This window comes from Struthio camelus, chromosome 7 (assembly GCF_040807025.1).
Source record: "Struthio camelus isolate bStrCam1 chromosome 7, bStrCam1.hap1, whole genome shotgun sequence".
Lineage (NCBI taxonomy): Eukaryota > Metazoa > Chordata > Aves > Struthioniformes > Struthionidae > Struthio > Struthio camelus.
In genome coordinates, this window is record NC_090948.1 from 23,180,001 (window position 1) to 23,195,933 (window position 15,933).

The window sequence follows — 15,933 nt, forward strand, 5'->3', positions numbered from 1 at the left end:
TGAGCTCATGGCTTTGCGACAGTCAGAAAGGGGGCTAGGAGAGGACCACATCAGGTGCAAAATAAACAAAACCCCACAGCCCCCACCAAAAGTAGGAGCTTCTTTCCAGGCTAGGGAGGAGGAGGATGTGACTACCGATTTCTGGCTCCCAGTCAAATCCCTCCCAGCATAAATCATCCGATTAGATATCCTTATGATTTCAGAGCTGCCAATATTCTGGGGCCATTTCAGCCTGAAAAATAAAAATGACACCAGGTGACAGCAGGGTAGCACATGGCTCGGATCCAATTCATTTTCCACTTTGCAGGCCCAGGGAATCGAAGTTGAAGGGAGGACTTTGGGGCAGGGCAGGCAGCCGGGGCAGGGCGAGGGGCCGGGTGGGGAGCGCTGGGGAAGAATGAAGCCATTGTGAGCCCATCTCCCACTCCCAGTAGCTGCCGCCCCGGCAGCGTTGCAGGGATCACTGCCCCCGCGGCATGGTCACTCTCACATTGGCGGCCCTGATTGGCAAATCAGCCACGTGCTCGCAGCGTTTGGCTGGCGGCAGTCTGGGCACTAATGGAGTCTCACACTAAAGGGACGGCGTAGGAGGGAGAAGAAATCCATGGTAGGAACAGGTGAACGTGTGTTATTGACATCGTTTGCTATTCAAAGTGCTCTGCAGTGTCAGGAAAACATTTTCCCCCATTAAACAAACAATCTGCCAGACAGTTTCAGGCTCTGTCACTCCCCGTCAGTCTCCCCAGCAGCAGTTTGGCAGGTTCTGGCACACTCCCTCCACTTTGATCTTGCAAAAAGAAGCCTTGCACTGAAAGAGGGGAGGTGGCCATCCCCGGCAGGTCACGCCCTGGCTCTCACCGTGGTCAGCAAGAGTCCAGAGAAGTGCTCCAGTAACGTGGACGGATCTGTTGTGCTCTGAGGTACCCGGGAGCACCTGCCCTGTGGCGGAGCCATGCCAGCGAGCCCAGCACCGGAGGGGAGCAGTGAGGAAAGCCAGGCTACCAACACAATGTGGTCCTCACCCTTCCTTGCAGCAACAGGGCTGGAGCAGCAGGAATACAGGGCCTAATCCCCAGCTCTGGCTCTTCCTTATACATGGCCCCAGGCTTGTGTCTGCGTTTTCGCGCCCGTCTCTGCAGACAGTGAGACCACTCAGGCCAGGACAGGCTCTCACTTTGTGTTTGTCCAGGGCCTGGCACAGCAGAGCACTGCTCCCATGTCCACAGCTTGGCTAAGGGTAGTGTCCCAGCAGCATCAGCAGGAGGCACTGCCGCTAGGCAATACCTACACCAAAGGGCCAGCCAGGGCAGCAGAAGGGGTAGGTATTCTTCGACGTGACTCGGCAGGTCGCACCCAACAGCCTTGTCCTCTGCAAAGCGATATTGATGCAGCAGATGAAGTCGTTTTCTGCAAGGACACAGCAGCCTTTCAAAAGGTAGCAAATGCTTTCTCTGAGTTACTCAGTTACACGTTCCAAACTCCCGAACTACACAAATCTCCTGAGAAAATGCAAGTCAGTCAGAGAGAAATCTTGGAGCCACTTCAAACGTTTTGCCAATAATTCATGCAATGAGATTAAAAAAGCCATTTCTTCCTTTGCCAAGTACACAGAGACCAGAGTGTTCTCTATTGTGTAGGAACATCACAGCATGTAGCATTTGACAAGGAAAGGTCACCGGGGAGGGGCCACAACTCCTTTTTTAAGAGGCTGCTACCGGTATCCTTTGGAAAAACTGGTTTTACACTGTAGCAAAAGCCATAATTGAACGCCCAGCTAACTGGTCTGAAATACCTGCCTGTGGTTTCTTTCAAAGAGACTCCCTTGTTGGAGAGTGCTGCGCGCTGTACTTGACCTGGGCCTAATCTTCCAATGGCGTAAATCAGCAGACATCAATTGATTTATCCTGTCTGAATACTTCAGTCCACTGACTTCATGCTAAACTATGGGAAAGATACCAGGAAGCAAAAAATGAGCTGAGAGCAGAGGCTGGGATTCAAAGGAGTCTCAGGGTATGACGTGCCTGATTCTCCTGGACTTCCAGGGACATAAGGCATCTTTTTCAAGAGAGTAGGGAGGCTACTGGAGACTAGTCCTCAGTCAGAGGAAATAGGGCAGTGAAAGGCAGAAATTAGGAACCACAACCAGATGACCATGAATCTCCTTATTCTCCTCAGAGTGACTTTTCACACACCCGTATGGGTGGGTGAGGAATGAACTCCAGCCACAGTGGTTCTTCTGTTATGTGAGTCACTTCCCTCCTTCTCTAAGACAACAATTGTGGCCCCACAAAAATCCAGCCGCAGGGAACAGACAGGCTTCTACAAGACCTAGCATGAAGAACCTCCCTGGAAACACATAGGAATCTAATGGCATGTTTATGGGATGGGATAGGAGACTTCAAAATACTGTTGGAGATCTTTGCTAAAGCACCACTGTGGTATAAGGAGAGTTTGTGGGACACCACAACAAAAACACAGATGCAGATTCTCCTCTCATATTAATCCAAATGGAGCCATTTCATCATGACTGATTTCATTGTGTCATTGTCAATTTATACCACGTAAAGTGAGAGATGACCCTCAGTCCAGGGGAGATTTAGAAAACGTTATGGGAGTATGAGGAGTTTACCTGGGGCGGGGGGGGGTCTCTGAAAAATATCACTAGGAGCTGTCTGTAGAAATCCTACAACCCCAGACATAGTAATATCCTTGTGGCAAGACACAATAGCAGGACAAAGATAGGAGGCAGTGATATTAGAGGATCCAAGGAAATAAGAATGCAGGAAATACCAGGCTGTCCAGCCAGTGGTCTGTCTAAGCCCATAACCTGTCTCCAACAGCGACTGCAATTTAGGAAAAAAACAAACTCTGCAAGAGGTAATTATATAACAAGGTACAAGTAACTAGATTTTCATGCAACTTCCTTCCAATCACTGGCAGTTTTCAACTGGCTCCTTCCGCACAGCAAATCCCATCCCAGACTTGTTTGTACCTTTATAATTCAGGCTTTCCTTGTGATCCATCTGAAATAGCCCATCTCTTTTGGTATCTCTCCAAGATCATGGCCTCATCAAATTGTTGTGCTGAGGAGTTTCATGGGCTAACAGCGCACTAGGCTGAAATAAAGAACAAAAAAAGTATTTCTTTTTACCAGTGGCAAGTTACTGCTAATTCAATTTCAGTGGCTGCCAATCAGTGATTTCTAGAGAGGCCGACTGAAACACTACTTGTTTTGTTATGAAGCAGATAGCAGGCGTTCTGGTACCAGTTTAAGGGTTTCTAGGAAATAGCTGGAGAATAAGAAAACCCTGTGGCAACAGCAGGATCTCTGCCATTTTTGTGTGTCTGCAGAGGAAGGAGCCTCGTGACTCAGGCTGATGGTATGAACCCTCATACCCTGATGGTATGAAGGAAGGACTCATGGGAATCCTGGAGGATGCTATTTGTTTCATAGTTGCAAACACTATTAACTGGTGGAATTTGATCTCCCTTGTAAGCCTAATGGACTGGGCTGATACAGGGATGTCAGTAAAACCCAGCAACTTCTCTGTGACAGTCACAAAAGAGCCACTTCTTCACCGGAATCAGTGCAGGTTGCACAGCTGCTGTTTACACCTGTGCCCAGAAGCCTGCCCAGGAGGTAGTATGTACACTACAGCTGACGTTGTTTCATGTTAGGACATTTGGAAATACTCAATGGAAATATCTGTGAGAATACTCGAGGAGGCAGCTGAGATTCCTAGGAGATAGAACCTAGGCCCTCCATTAAAAATGAGAATTTTCACCTTGGTATGGGAATTTCTTAGGATACTGGGATGAGTGAACACATAAGAGGACCATTCACTGTAAACATGCTTTAGTGATGTTCCCTTTCAAAAGGTCATCGGTAGCAAAATGAAATTTTAATGTTTATGGCACTTACTTTTCACTGCTATCCAGCAAAGTCCTGAGACAAAACACACCAGAAGACCCACTTGATGGCAAAATAAAAAAGCACCAACATTAGCATAAACTATTACACAAAATAGCAATGGGATCAGACCTGGGTAGAGAATATGAAATGGATAAGGAATGAGGAAAAACTCATGGAAATACCAAGAGCCTCGCCATTTTTGGCATCTGGAGATAAAAAACCTGATGGCTCAACCAGACTGTAGGGAAGGACTCATAGGACTCTTGGAAGATGCCATTTATTATTCAGCTGGAAACACAGTTAACGCCAGTGGGATTTGATCTCCCTCATAAACGTGAACAATTTTTACTTAGAGCAGTCAAGTGACCACTAGGGCTTCTTCAGCCTGTGGGATTGCAGAGTACAGTTTTAAGCAGTTTTATTAACTTTAATTTAAATCACTTCCAGCACTGATCCCCCTAAAGATCAAAGCTGCTCCATCATTTATACCTGGCAGGCAGTAAAACCCTTACGTAAATCTGTAAGCCCCCTTGTTAAGTTTAACATTCATCACTTAACACCACTTAGCAGCCAACCAGGGGAGAGTGTGTCTGCCAGACCTAGCTGATCCCATCTGCATCTTTGTAGCGAGGATCCAAGGCTACTTAAAAGGAATTGTCAGCTTTGTCCAGAATTGCTCCTCCAAAAGACACAGATGGGACATAGTCCTTGGAGAGTGCATCTTTGCCTCCTTCCCGCCATTTCATCTGTACCCTTGTGGTAACTATGTCTGAATTCCTTAAGTTACTAGGAAATCTCAGAGAGCTGCAGAAAACATTTCGTGCTTAATGAGGCCTTCTTGGACCACAGTGTCATCAGACGCTACCATGTCCTGCTAATGAGCTTCTCGGTGTGCAGTGTGGAGCTGCACTGAACTGAACTCTCCCCATAGGACAACACACCATGAACTGGCAGATTAAACTTTCCACTGGACCAGGGACAGTTGCAAGGCACTGGGATGGCATCCAACTTCAGCTAAGCCGAGTAGGGATTGAGGACATGAATTTATAACCAGCAACCATCAATGAGGCGTAGGGAGCTGTGTGTACAGCATACACTTGGGGAAGATGACTGGGGACTAGAGCAGAGTTGATTCCACCTAATGTAGGGCAGGCAGGACGCAAAAGGACTGTGTCCATCTAGTAGAAAAGGATTTGGGAAACATAGAGGCAGAACCATAACGCCTCAGAAAAGAAACAAAGAACAAGGGCAGAAAATGGATATGTCCAACTAAGGCGTGAAAACAGCACCTCCTCTGGTTTCGAAACCACATCCTTCCCTATACAGCCAAGGATGTTTGGAAGGAGATGCAGCAGCGTTAGGCAGGGGCCACAGCAGCATGAGGGAAAATGGCCTGTCCCTGAGAGATGACATGTCTGGAATGCAAATTGTGAAAGACGGACCCATTAAAATGGAGGAAATGCTAACGATGCTTATGCCTTATAGCAGCAGGAATAACACAAGAGAACAAGAGAACAACTAGAAGATGGAGAGATGGACACCATCCAGAAGAGAACAGCAGCTGCACAACAGAATAGCTTCAGCTCCCTTTTGCTGGTACAAGTGTGGAGTCTCTACTATGCAACTTGCCAAGCCATTTCTTTGGGAAACACTTTTTCTTGAAGTTTTCCCCTCTTTTTATTTCTCCCTTTCCCCCTCCTTCCTCTCTCCTGCTCCCCCCTCCCCCTAGGTACAGATACGTTTCTCTCAGCTGCTTCTGTGCCTGTGACTTTACTGCATGGGGGAAGTCAGTCCGGAAGGTCACCTCTTTCATCAAGTATTCTATTTGCATCCAAAATTGTATGTACATGAAAAATGTGGTCGTGTGTTGCACCTAGCTGCAGACGCAGATGAAATTCTGTGGAAAGCCTGATGCACACTAACCTTTGCAGATGGTGCAGCTATTGCTGAAAAATGGATTGCTTAATAAAGCATATCATCCGACATATTTGCTGCTTGGCTAGCCAAATAGAAGTTGTTTTTTGCACAAATTTCCTTGTCAAATTTGTCAATGTTCATGTCATTTTTGCTTTAGGTCACAGAGCAAGGTGCAAATTCTTGGCATCTTTACTAGTTGCAAGCCAATTTCGGCTATTTCTAACAATGAAGTGAATTTCTCAGAGGATAAGACACTCACTTTATGGGGAGAAAAGGAAAACATCAGGAAGTGGATAATTTTTTTTTTCTGGGATATTTTTATTGTTTTCTTTTTTTCCTTTTCTTTTTCTCTTTCTTTTCTGAGGGCTAATCCGTGCACTCATTTAAGGATCTTGTTTAATTCATAGCAGAGAAAAAGGAGCCTTTTATCCCATTAAATGATTTATTCTGTTTGATTATTTGGCGAAAGATGCACATCGGTTTTGTTCTGTTTTTGCATTGGTGCACAGAAAACATATCCCTTTGTGCAAGAGGGAAACTTGCAAGAGAAGAAAAGATCCATTCCTTTGGGATTCTCAGATGTGAAAAGAAGGGAATTCCCCCTTTCAAGTGTTTGCTAGAAGAGTCTTCCCCCATCTCCATTTTTTTAAGCTTAACAATATCTTACGCTCAAAGCCACATAATGTATCTGTTTTGTTTGTTTTCCTACCTGCTCTATATTCTTTGGCTCTGCTTACAGAGACATCATGTTCCCAGGTCAGAAACACTGTTTTCAAGCCTATTTCAGACCCTTTTGCAAGACAGTTCATTCCCAGACATAGTCATAGCAAGCAGATCAACTCAGCAGCAAAAGTGAAGAATGCCATTACCATGTTTGCTACGACAACACCCTCAGCCAGGAGAGTCTTTTAAAACTGCAGCATGCTCTTATTGCACAGCCATAAGACAGTGTCAGTCTGGCGCTTGGTCTGAGGCAGTGGGGTGCAGTCCATTATGAGGGCCACAAGGTACCCAGAGCAGCTAACGTGAGCAAATATGGTGCATGCTTGGGAAAGGCTGGAGCCTCGTTCCAGCCCTTCCACCCCACATTGCACAGCCAACCCAGGTCACTGGAAGGAGGGCACTGCTGGACCTCAGTGGCCACGGATGCAGATCAGCACCTCCTCCTTCAATAATTACACATGCCATGCTGGCAGCACACTCTTTGGGGTGCAGAGCTCCACATCCAGCCCTCCATAAGGAAGACTGCAATTTAAGTATCAAGTGGGTTATTTATTTCGCATTTCTCTTTCTGTTCGGTACCTTAACAGATTCAGTGTTTTCCATTCCCTAGTAACAGATACATTCCTCTCTGGGCTGTTTTATATTCCTGCAGCAGTTATGTTTCTTTCTTTGGAGGATTCATTTCTCTCTGAATTCCCACCTCAAAGTCCTTTATCAAGCATAACCTTTTCCAAAGATGCACCATTTGCCTAGCGCATCCTCCAGCTGATCTGTTCTTGTCACAGGAGGACTTTGCTGCAGGACACGGACATTTGACATACCCCCATTTGCCGCCCAAAGAGGCTGCCCCTTCAGAAAGTATATTCCTCTGCAAGGAGCATTTTGTTTACAAGGTTTATTTTGTTAGCAGGTGTATTCCCACTAGTAAGTTTTCCACTGCACCATTTTTTTTAAAGGTCTTGTTTGGTAGCCAGATAGCCGAGACTGCCTGTGATAAAGCCAGCACAAGTGATTAATAGCAAAGTCTCTGCCATTTTATTATTAATAGCAGTGTGTTGACTCAATTAAATCCAGCCTGCTTTTTTTGGCAGGCCTCTGCAATTATACATATCATTATGGGCTGCAGCCCAAATGCATCCTGGGAGTAGACCAGAACTCCACATTAACTTTTTCTGGCTCTCTCTCTTTGCAGGTTGGCTACTAATGTATGGGCTATAACCAGTCCGGGCTGCTTCGGGATGAAAAGATAGAAAGAAAAGGACAAATGGCAGAGGTGGCCATCACACCTAAAAAGGGCATGCTTCCCCACAGCCATAAAAACCCTGGCAAGCACATGCTGGATCCTTCCCTCCACACTGAACCCCATAAACACAGTGCAATGGGTCTGGACAGTACCTGTTCCCAGCAGGGGTGATTTTCCAGCACATTGAGGGTAGTGGATGTCCAGTAATTACTTCCAAAACAGACTTGCAAGCAGCTTGGCCTGGCTTGAAAGGGCACTGGACTGAGATTCAAGTGTGTTTTTGGTTTTGTTTGTTTGTTTGTTTTTGTTTTTTTGGAGATGGCCTCCAGCAACGCATCCTTCAGGGTGCTGAGAGACTCATCACTTAGCAAAGATGGAATACCCCAGCTCAAGGTACCTTGGTGCATCCTGTAGGCAGTTCTGTAGAGCTGGACTCATTGTCCCTACCTTTTGAAACATCGCAGCTGGTCTGCTGGGAGGAAAGCCAGTCTTGGGGTTAAGGCATGAGACGAGGACAGAGCCAAGTTAAGTTCTCAGCACTGATACAGACACCATGTGTCATTGCAGGTGAGTTTTATCTTCATACAAAATCCTGGGGCACCTTCTGTAGTCTCCAAACTCATATCAGTGAGCCATTTAGATCACTTGCTGTTCAGGGCCACAGAGTATGCGTGCCTGAAGTGCCAATAGGGAGACGTAGACACAAGTGTAGGTTGCCTTACCTGGACTCTGGAGGAAGCTGAATTCTGGGAGCCCTGGACAACAAGTGGTTTGAATCACTTGTGGCTCTCTCCCCCAGCCTTTTGTGATAATCCATCTGTAAAATGATGTCCTGCTCATCATGGGAGAAAGTTCTTTGTTGGACATGTATCTCATTAGACTTGTATATACAGCACCTAGCACAGTGGGGGTCCAATCTGAATTTAAGGCAATTTGCCATCAGCCGGATAGCAAATTATAGTGATGCAGCAGCTGAAGGAACAATCAGGCCTGACCCTTTGCAAAAGCAGCACATTTTGGCCAGCAGCACTGACCCATCACTGTCCTTTGCAGACTAGGTGGGCTCCATCTTCCAGCAACCTGCTGCCAACAGGAACCAGCAACTGCAGTTACATTCTCTTGCATGTATATGGTTTATGATCCCTCTCAGTACAACTGCTGGATTTTTTTCTCCCAAGCCCACTGCTCTTTACAGCTGCAAGTCTGGATTCTTCTTTATAATGTACCCTGGAAACATCCCATCTTCCAGTAGGTATCCAGGCCTCAACTCCTCTTCCTGTTGCATTAGAGGAGATCCTGGCAGCCACAGCTGAAGCCCAGGGAGGAAAATAAAAAAAGAAAAAAAGATCTCATTTCCCACCACCTCAACAGGGGGAGCTTTGCAGCTGAAGGCTCTTTTCAGCTTGCAGTACATCATCTTCCAGAAGCCCATTAAGACAGGAGGGCGCTCTGCGCTTTCCATCCCAGCTTGGCCTCTCTCCATCCATTTCGTCCATCTGGTTTGTTTTGCTGGCATCAGATAATCCACAGCTGTGGGGCTCTTGCTAAACCAGGGTGGAATAGTTTTAAGAGTTTGGCCTGTAATTTCCTCCGAGTGCCTGCAATGCCTTTGTGGAAACACTGCTGCTGCACAAGGGAGTGCAGAGGAGCTCTGCTGTCCACATTTCCCAGCACATCTCACAACACCTGCAGAGAGGACTTCATTTGTACCCAGCGCCAGCCAGCAATGCAGCTGATGATTGCAGAGGGGGACTGCAGCACTGCATATGGGTGACAGACTGTGTATCCCACAGACCCATGGATTTGGCAGACCTGTAGAGGTTCTCAGGGAAAGCTCCCATCAGCCTGCACAGATGCTGAGCCCCTGTAAGCCTCTCCTGGCTGTCACAGACAAGGGACAGTTCAGTTGGCACCCACAGCTGAGCCCTCTCCTGTGAAGAGGGGGACATATTGCTGTGTCCACCTTGGAAAGTGGATTCCCCAACCTACGGCCAGGCCTCGGCAGGGGAAGTCTGAGCTTTCACTTGCTCTCTGAGGGCCAAAGCCGAGCTTGTGAAGGGTGCAGGCCTCTCCAAGGATCCTGAGCAGCACCAGCCAACTCCACCAGTGGCTACAGAGTTCAAGGGGAGGCCAGCACATCTCCTGGGGAGGATCCAGGCAGTCCTGAGAGAAAGGGCAGGGTATGCACATAGCAGCATGGGAGAAAGAGGACCAGGAGTGTTGATGGGGATATTTACGGTTGTTGCACAAACTTGTATTTCTCCTCAGATCTAGATAAAATAGGCTACAGCTCCATGGCTGTGGCTTACAGGGTGTCTCTCCTAACAGTATGCCTGCTTTGCCCATCCTTATAGCCAGCCCTAACTGCAATAGGAAAGGTTTTTGGTCTTCATCCATGGCCTACAAATATCTGCTTGAAGATGATGGTGCCTGCATTGACTAGGTGGGACCACAGCAGCCTCTTCTGTACAACAACTGGACATGCCACTTTGTTTGAAAATGTTAAGAACTTAACACATCTGGTTTTTTTTCAGTGGGAGGGAATCTTGCTTTGATTTTCAGCTTCATGAGACTGTCCACCTACAGAGCTGGGCAGAGGAAAAGAAGGACTTTTGCAGGGTATTAACAGTAGCAGTCAATTGTTTGTCACACACACATACTTCCCACACTGCCGTATAAGCCAGACCCAGACTTGACCCACACCTCAAAAGTGGTAGAATGAGACTTCAAGCCTTCCTCTAGAGAACCCAGCCATTGCCAGTGCTCCCAGAGTTCTGGTATCTAGAGCAACATGTCTAGAGTAACATCATATATTCTTCTCTAGACATGGGGCTACTGCCTTCCCAGTATGTTTTTTGCAGTTCTCTCGCCTCAGGGACTTCTTATTTTTAAGGGGGATGCCAGACATTTGGAGGAGCCAAAGTTCTCAGCCCATCAGCCCATTGGTAATAAACCGGCATTTTGATTTATTATCTCAGTGACTCCTTTCCTCTGAGACTTCCCTTAACCCCTGGATGAGCAGCAACCAGAGAGGAGATGATCAGACATTTGCAAGGGCTGTCCCTGTCGCCCCAGGTCCTGTTAGTGGGAACTGAGCTGGTTATTGCTTCCCTGTTATCAGTTACAGCAGGAGCTTCCTTGCCTTGTGGCTCAGGCTGCGTTGTATCAATGACTCCCAGAACATAACTAAACCGTGTAAAATGTCATCCTGTGTTTGCTATTAATAAGGTTTCAATTAATAATACAAATTTCCAAGAATACCCCGAGCCTGAAACTCAGCGCTGTGCTGCCTAACAGAGCCAATCAGGGAGCTCTCAGATTCAAGCTACAATTAAGTAGCTTTACATTTCAGGATAAATCATTCCTCACTGCTGTGGTTGGAAAACTCCCTGATCCCAGCACATACACAGACCATATTGCCTCATGCAGGATAAGGCCTCTTGTGACTTAAAGGATCTGGAGAAAGCTTTTAGGTAGGGGCGGGAAGGTTTTGTTTTGAAACATCACAAGACCTGATTCTGCTTACTTGCTGGTGTAAGTTATCCCACTGATGTACATGCCGTTGATCAGCTGTAAAAGCAGGAAGAAAAGAATTGGAGCCATGTTTACGAAGACCATAGTCAAAATTAATTAAGTCCAAAATCACAAGTACTGATGTAATACCAGCAGACATCAGATCCTCCACTCCACCACACATGCACCTTTCCAGCACACAGCAAATGCACAGGAAAATTTTTCTCGTTCTCAGCACAAGCACACAGGAAACCATTGGCAAATCTGGGCTTGCGTTGTCAAATGTGTCAACTATTTTGAAGACAGGTCTAAAAATCATGGGAGCAGGGCCTAGGCCGAGAAACCAGCAAAGAACTGGCCCTGTCAAAGGCAGTTTAGACTGGAACCTGAGCAGTTAAAGGAAGGATAAAGGAGATGCCTATCAAGCTGCGCAGCACCTAAGAGAGATGGAGCAGATGCAACGGGAGCAGAGCTGGCTGGAGATCCCTGGGGAGAAGAGCTGAGATTGTAACAATGGGATCTCTCAAACTGCATCCAGCCCAGCTCTCTTCAGATTCATGTGTATACACCTGGCACATGGAAATGTACACACATCCTTAATCAAATGACAAACACACCTCATCTCGTATACCTGGGGATTCGTTTCCCCGAGTGAACTACTGCCATCATGCCTGCAGGATCGTGTGCCCAGCGCATTTTTTTTGCATGAGTGCTGTATGCTCTGCACACACATAAAGGCAAGGATAAGGAATATACTGTCATGTATCTGGTACCATGGACCCTCCACTGCTTGCACACAGCTCACCTCTCCTGGAGGGAAATATTCCTCTCTCTGGTATCCAAAACCACTCAGTATCCCCAAGAGCATTCTCTCTCACACATGAACACACACACAGAGCAAAGGATCTTCCTTATTTCTGCATCACCCGTGCAACTCCTTTCCTGTGCCTACAGCCATACACAATCTTTTGCCTTCTGTACATCTCTATGGCCACAACACATACACTCCCTCAGTAAACAGGCATGCAGACAGACATGTGCGCTCACAGACGCACACACCACCCCCAGGAGGAGCTCCAGGTATTGAGAGGTAATCCTCCTGCTCTGGGAGCCTGGTGAATGAAATAATTAATTTTCTGACGAGCATGAATATCATGCAAAGGCAGCCACCCGGATATGGTGGAACATTTCCAGCCAATATCCATGCAATCCGGATATTTGGATTCACCCAACCCCAGCTTCTGCTCTCAGCAGTGCTGACTGCAGCAAAGCTGAGCTTGCTGTGCTGATTGGGAAGGCATTCTGGATCTGGCTGGCTGACCTGGATGGTAGAAGGCAGCTGAGCTGCTCTGTGCAGCCCTCGCTTCCTTACCACCAAAGGCAGAGAGACCTTGCTCCCTCAGCCCACTGCTTCCATGTACCAAAAAAAAAAAAAAAAACCACCTACTGCCTTCCAACACCTACCCTCCCTTCTCTGATCTCTGGGGCAGAGAAGAGAATTGCATGAATAGCATCAGTCTGCTCAGACCCCGACAGTCCTCCCTGGTGGAGAATTAAGGGCAAATCCCTGATGCAAGAACACTGATTCTCTAGCCTACAAATCTGATTTCTATCCACCCCAGTCTCCTCCCATAAGGGCTTAAGTCAGCTTATTCTCCTCCATCATGTGCAGAGGGGTTAAAATGCTTGCAGAAAACAACGGCACATCCTACACCTAGGGGACAGAGGAAGAGGGGAACTTTGAGAACAACAGGGGGATGCTGGATTGGACGCTATTCTTCGCCAGTGGTCCAAACATTGCTTGAAAACAGAGAATCTCCGGCTACAGAGCTACAATCCTCCTAAAGAAAACAAGATATGCAGCTATTTGTATCTGTGCAAAGGGCATTTTCAAAAAATTAAGTCTCACAGGGACAGAAATAAAACATGGGGGAAAATTCTGCATGTACCCTCCCCAGACTCGCAAGCAAACCAGGTGGTGCAGCGCATAACTGGGGTCCTGGAAGGAAGGGGCCCAGCAAGCTGCAAGCCACAAACCACAGCGGCGGGGGAAGCAAAGCAACAGTTTGGCCGATTATAACACATCCAAATTTCTGATGGGAAAAGGTTCCTCACTAGAAGATTCCTGACTATGAAGTGTGGCCCCTTTCAGAACCATTCTTGATTTGCCCAGCATGCCTTCCCAACCACAACTCAGAGGTTCTCACTCCCACACATCTCTGTCCCCCATTAAAAGGGTCTGGCCACTGGAACCTCCATGATCACTCTCTAATACTGAAATAACAGTAGTATGTAGTGTTGTGGGGGGCTGAACAACTGTCAAAGATTTTGCATCAATCCTTTCCTGGTATATGGCTTATGGTTTGCTTCTCAGACTTATCTTTAAGTGTTACTCTCTAGGGAGAGCTGTGTTTTTTGAAGATCCAGTCCTAGAAATGTAGGAAGCTCATGGGAGTTTTGCCCAATAGTTTCAGTGGGCTGCAAACCAGGTGGGTGTTTTTGAGTGCACTCAATTATACTACTAGAAATAAATATGACTAATACTGCTAGAAATAGGCAAAAATGACATTTCACATTTTAAAAAGAATGGTCTTTTTTCTTGAATGGTCTTCACAGACAGTTGAGTATCTGGATGCAAAAACGGCCACCAAAGACTCATTCCAATAAATGCCTTATCTCATGAGGGAGCAAGGCAACCCAGTGTATGTCTCAAAGCCAAATAACTTGCTTGCAACAGAGCTACAAACTCAGATGACTTTGCCAAAGATAAGGGGGAACAACAGCACAGAAATGGCAGGAGATAGGGCGTTTTCACCAAAGTGAAAAGGGGCGGCATTCAGTGAGTGTTGCTTTAGTATAATTGATCAGTCTAGATGGAAAGAGAAAAAACGGGCTTACCATGCTGGAGATCTGCATCCCGTCCCCGGCTCTGCCTTCAGCTTTGCATGTGAGCAGGGACAAGTCACCTCAGTTCTGCAGCTGGAAGATGAACACAGAAATGCTCAGCTTGACTGTTTCACCTGTAAGCACCTCAGACCACAAACTCATCAAGAGCTCTGGTCAAGAGCTAGACCGAGAGAGAGAGACAACACTAGCTGCCTTGTAATGAACGAACTCCTTGGTGCTGTACCAAAAATCACAAGCACCTATGGCTAGAGACTCACAGGTATGATTAGTTGCAGGTTGTCTAAGATACACGTGTATCAATGCTCCTTTTACGGTGCCATACTTGTCACATCAGCAATCTCTTAACACATCCCACCTCTTAAGCGTTTTTATCTTGGAGACGACATCAAAGAAGAAAACAACTGGCACAACTGTTTCCAGAGATCCTGAGGCAAGGAACTTAATGGTATATGCTGAGGGGAAATTATTGTAGAGGATTTTCCCAAGCTTTTGAGTCTGAGCCAAGCTTCAATATTGTACAGTCAGCTTTCCGTTGTGTAGGTTGAGTTTTTCTATGAACTTTCTGGTTCTGATCCTTTCCAGTACAGTTGGATCTTTGGCTTTTTTCTTCCATAATCATGATGCTTAGAAATTTATCTAAAGCTAGGAAGATCCTCAGGAAACCACTTCACTCCAGAAGCAGAGGCTCTAAGGAAAGAAGTACAAACCAAAAGCAAAAATATCATGTCTTTTATTGGAAAGGGGTAACTAACACTCTTGTGTGTATGAGAAATCTCTTAATCTTTTTCTCTAAGACAAGCTAGGAAAAGAACTCAAGGAAAATATCTTATTGTAACATTGAGGCTTACTAGTAAAAGCAGAGTCATGAAATAAAGGTCCTTAATCATGCTGCACTTGCTTTTTCAGCTCCTGGAGTTGCTGCCCATCCACAAGAGCTCAGTATGTCGCTGTTTATATTTGCCAAGAAGTACCACAAAAGAGAAAGGATTGTTGTGTAAGTCACGGCCCCAGCCCAGAGTACATCAGGAGATTCCTACAGATATATACAATACAGAGGCAAACAAAGACATCAAAATATCTACCTAGTAGCAGATACATTTAGCTTTTCAAAGGGTAACACACCAATGTAATGGGGAATTAGTCAAGACGAAGGATTAGATTTGGGTCTAAACTCCACCTCCACTCTGTTTCCTCACTTTGTTTTTCTGACTGAGTTTCAAATGGAGCAAACATGACTTCCCAGCCTTGTGGCAATGAGCTGAGCCACTCCGCCTGAGACCCCGAGATTAAGGGAAAACCAACCAACCAAAAAAACCTATGAAGAAAACCCCACATGTGGCATTTTCAAGAGTACCAAAAGACCTTAGGAGCACAAACGAATGGAACGTATATTCTTAAGTCCCTCCACTTACAACCCTAGGAGTAAAATAAAAGGCAGAGGATATGCATTGCTGCTGGGCTAACGGAGTTTAATCTTTCCACCTCCCATTTATTCTTTAGTTTTGCTGCATGTCATTGATGTTGCATTCCTGTATCTTTAAGGTATACATATACACATGCATATACATTTCATACATAGGCAAATATATATATACATACAGACCTATTCCTCTATTCTATACATGGAAGTGTGTTTATATGTGTAAAGCAACTGGGCATTCACAAGCTGTTTCTATGGTTATAATATATATCACTATTATGAACTGCTTCATTAACC

The 15,933-nt window shown here is 46.1% G+C and overlaps 1 long non-coding RNA gene across 1 annotated transcript in view; it reads right to left on the bottom strand.

Annotated features, from left to right (window-relative positions):
* The window catches only part of LOC104141798 (uncharacterized), a 14,552-nt gene extending 262 nt beyond the window's left edge, over positions 1-14,290 (bottom strand). The window contains exons 1-3 of the long non-coding RNA XR_693606.2: positions 14,208-14,290; positions 2,993-3,116; positions 1-1,407 (exon numbers count right to left, since the gene is read on the bottom strand). The exon at positions 1-1,407 is cut by the window's left edge and continues 262 nt beyond it. This is a non-coding gene — a long non-coding RNA (uncharacterized lncRNA). The remainder of the gene's footprint in view (positions 1,408-2,992; positions 3,117-14,207) is intronic.
* Positions 14,291-15,933: the final 1,643 nt, after the last annotated feature.